A 4,433-nucleotide genomic window follows, 5' to 3' on the forward strand; every position below is an offset into this window, starting at 1 on the left:
AGGGGAAGTCAGGGGGAACCCTTCTACTCAGAGAGTAATGCATGACTGGAATGCATTGCCAGGGTTGGTGGTGGAGTGTGGTTCAATGGGGATATTTAAAAGACTCTTCAACAGGCACATGGATGCAAGAAAAATAGAAGGCTATGAGTGTGAGGTAGGGAAGGCTTTGATTTTTGAGTAGTTTATATAAACTGCCTCAAGACTGGCTGAAGTGTATTAGGTATCAGAACCAGGATATGAGAGGTTGCTGAGGGCACTGAAGGCTTCCTGACTGTGCCGGGGGTTTGCATCCGGAATCGGGTCGCCGATAGTTTGGACTGAAGTCTGAGTGGCTGCAGAGGCTAGAGGAGCACTGGAGGAGAATCCATAGATACTCAATGATTCTGAAGTGACTCTCTTTTGCTTCTCTTTCTCAGACTGAAAGGGAATCCAGGCAATTTTTGCTAATGGCAAATCTTTGTCAGCCTTACAGCAGACTAAATGCAATTTTATTTAATATTACATTTCTATTTTATGACATGGAAATAAAAGAAACTTGAATCTTGAATCATGTGTTCTATTTAAATTCCAATATTCAGAATCAGAATCAGAATCAAGTTTATTGAAATGAACATATTGTTTTGTGGCAGCAGTATTGAGCAGAACAAGGTGCAAAATTACAATGAATAATAATTCTATAAATATGAATTAAAAAAAATAACAAAGTAGCACAAAAAGAAGAAAGCAACCGAACTAGTGTCCATAGGTTCATTTTCTGTTCAGTAAACTGATGGCAGAAGGGAAGAAACTGTTTTTGTAATGTTGAGTGTGCGTCTTCTGGCTTCTCTGGATTGTCACCTTGTCGTGGTGGAGAAGTTTGTGTGGTCCAGAGATCCTGAGAGCGATGACATCTGGAGCTGTGCTCCTGGTAGGGCAAACTATGGCGGTAAAGTCGAGTGTGAGGTCCCTGACAAAGAACATTCCAACCAATACCTCAACAGTGGAAGAGGCAGACGAAGTTATTTTGAATTCAAAAGCTGGGAATGTGGACGAAGACTGCAACAAATCCAACAGCTCCTATCATCGTGGTTTTCATGCCATTGGAACAGGTTGGCTGATTTGCGAGGTATTGTGGCTTCTGGGAGGGCAATGTTAAACAAATACACGCATAGATATCTTCACTCAGTGGGCCACTCTCCAAGATTGCATTGATAAGCCACTCGAGACCCCATAAATAGATCATCATCCTCGATCTCGAGGGATAGCCATGATGATGACCTCCTTTCTAATGGTAGCAGTGAGAAATGAGTATGGGCTGGATGGTGCGGCCCTTAATGATAGAGGCTGTTTTTTTGAGGCATCACCTCTTAACAATATCCTTAATGGAGTGAAGACTAATGCCCATGAAGGAGCTAGCTGAGTTTACAACCTTCTGCAGCCTGTTCCTGTTCTTGTCCTGTGCATTGGCACCTCCATACCAGATAACATTGCACCCAGTCACAATACTCTCCATGAAGAAGTTTGCAAGAGTCATACCAAGTCTCTTCAAATTCCTAACAAAATATAGTCACTACTTGCCTTCTTCATGACGGCCTAATGTGATGTCCCCAGGATGGGTCTTCAGACATTTTGACCCCAAAGACTTAAAAAAATTTAAATGTAGACATACAGCATAGTAACAGGCTATTTCGACCCAGGAGTCTGAGCTGCCAAAATGACACCCAATTAGCCTGCGTCTCCGGAATGTTTCAAATGGTGGGAGGAAACCCGTCACCCTGGGGAAAACCCACATGGACACAAGGAGAACACACAAACACCTTACAGACATCGTGGATTCAAACCCAATCCCGATCGTTGGTGCTGTAACAGTGTTGTGCTAACCACTACGTCATCTGTTCCTCCCTAAGGAATTTGAAATTTATTATCCTCTCCACTGATGACCCCTCGATGAGAAATGGTTCCCCTTCCTGAAGTCAACAATCATTTCCTTAGTTTTGCTGACGTTGTGTGCAAGGTTGTTGTTGTGACACCACTCAACAGCTGATCTCCCTCCTGTCTGCTTCCTCATTGCCAAGTGTGATGCTGCTGACAACCATGGAGTCACTGGAAAATTTATAGATGGCATTTAAATTATGCCTAGCCAGCCAGTCACAGTGTGGAGAGAGTAAAGCAGTGGGATAAGGACACTTCCTTGATGTGTGGCTTGTGCTTGTTGTCAGTGAGGAGTATATATTACTGATGCACACTGACTGTTGTCTTCTGGTGAGGAATTCAAGGATCTAGTTGCAGAGAGAGGTACAGAGACCCAGGTTTTGAAGCTTGCTGACAAATTACTGAGGGGAAGATGATGTTGAAAGCGGAGCTATAATCAATGAAAAGCTGTCTGATGTAGGTATTGCTGTTGTCCAGGTGGTCCAGGGCTGAGTGAAGAGTCAGTCTGCTGTGGAACAATTGTTAAGATAGGCAAATTGCAGTGTCTCCAGGTCTTTGCTTAGATATGAGTTTATTCTGGTCATGACCAACCTCTCAAAGCAATTCCTAATGGTGGATGTGAGAGCTACTACACAATAGTCACTGAGGCAACTTACTCTGCTCATCTTTGGAACTGGTATGATTGATGCCCTTCTGAAGCACATGTGAACCTCCGATTGCAGCGATGAGAGATTGCAAGTGCCTGTAGCCCTCCAGCAGGTTGGTTGCCACAGATTGTCAGTACTTTGCTGGGTCTACCATTGACGGGGGTGGGGGGGGGGGTGTCTGTCTCTTTCCAAGGGTTCAATCTTCTTTAAAGATGTTCTGACATTGGTCTCTAAAATAAATATCACAAGGCATCAACTTCTGCAGCGATTCGCACTGATACAGTCCAATTCTCCTTTCCAAAGCATGCATAAAAAATGTTCAGCTCATTGGGGTGCGAAGAATTACAGCCATTTATGAAGTTAGCTTTCTCCTTGTAGGATCTAATGGCCTGCTAGCCTTGCCATAGCTAGCAGGTATCTGATTCTGTTTCACGCAAAATTGTTTCTTTTCTGATATTGTTTGCCATCTCTCAGTCAAACCTGGTCTTTCATATAAAAATCTTGATCACCTTTATAAATGTTTGGTTACCATTTCGATCCCTAAGAAAGTCTTACCACAAAGATAGGAACAGTGAAAATTGTAACTAATCAAAATGTCATTATACCTCCAAAGTGAAGATAATTTTGTGACCAGTGATGTCACATCAAAATGAAACTGCTGAATTGTTAATGTTTCTCAGGTGTGGGCAGAGAAAGATTGAAAAGTTGAGCAGGGAATGTTTTTATTGTGAAATAGGCAATTTGGCTTTCCACAGATGAATATAATCCAAAATTAAAACAGACACCGTGGTTGAAGTAAAGACACAATGCTGGAGAAACTCAGTAGATAAACAGTGTATATTATATGGCAAAGGTAAAAACTACATAACTGACATTTCGGGCTTGAGCCCTTGAATATATTTCACTTTCTGCACCATCTGAATACCTGGGGAAGGTCATTAAATTGGTGCAATAAAATGTAATTTATGGGAAATTATCTGGATTTGAGCAGATTGGCTCTCTAGATGTCAAGCACTTACACTGCAGGCCATATTTATTTTGTATAGATTGTTGATTCAATAACCTAATTGAATAAATTGGTCAATTAGTGTTCTCTGACAGAAATGATCCTCTCTTCACCAAAATGAGAATAATTACAGTGGAAGAATTTTGCTCTGAGAAATGTTCACCTTAAAATGGTTAATATATAGTGAAGCACACCAGACCCAGTGATTATAGAAATAACTTTTAATTGGAAACACGTCCTCAACTCTGCCTGGAGTCCTTAGTACCAAGAACAATGCACAAGTTTGCTGCAGATCTCAAAAACATTCATTTTTGACCAACAAGAAACCCAAGCAGCTCACAACCCCCACCCCCCTCCACCTCACCACCGCTGGCCATCATCTTCCTCTGCTGGTAGAACTTGTTCTCACTCTCTGTAACTACTCCTTTTACTCATCCCATTTTCTCCAAGGCAAAGGGATAGCCATGGGTACCCACATGGCTCCAAATGTGCCTGCCATTTTGTTAATGATGTGCAGCAAGCCATGTTACATGCCTACTTAGGCAAGGCTCCTCAAATCTTTCTCTGCTACATTCACGGCTACTTTGGCACTGCCTCATGAGCTCATCAGCTTCATCCACTTTGAAGCCAACTTCCATTCTGACTTAAAATTCACTTGGTCCATCTCCAGAAACACTCTCCCCTTTCTCAATTTCTCTCTCTCATCTCGAGAGACAAACTCTTGACAGACATTTTCTGCAAACCCACCAATTCCCACCATTACCCCAAATGCAAGTTTTCATACCCTGTCACCTGTGAGGATTCTATTGCTTTCTTGCGATTCCTTCACCTCCATTACAGCTGCTTCCAGAATGAAGTCTTCCATGTGA

Source organism: Narcine bancroftii, chromosome 1 (genome assembly GCF_036971445.1).
Source record: "Narcine bancroftii isolate sNarBan1 chromosome 1, sNarBan1.hap1, whole genome shotgun sequence".
Taxonomy (NCBI): domain Eukaryota; kingdom Metazoa; phylum Chordata; class Chondrichthyes; order Torpediniformes; family Narcinidae; genus Narcine; species Narcine bancroftii.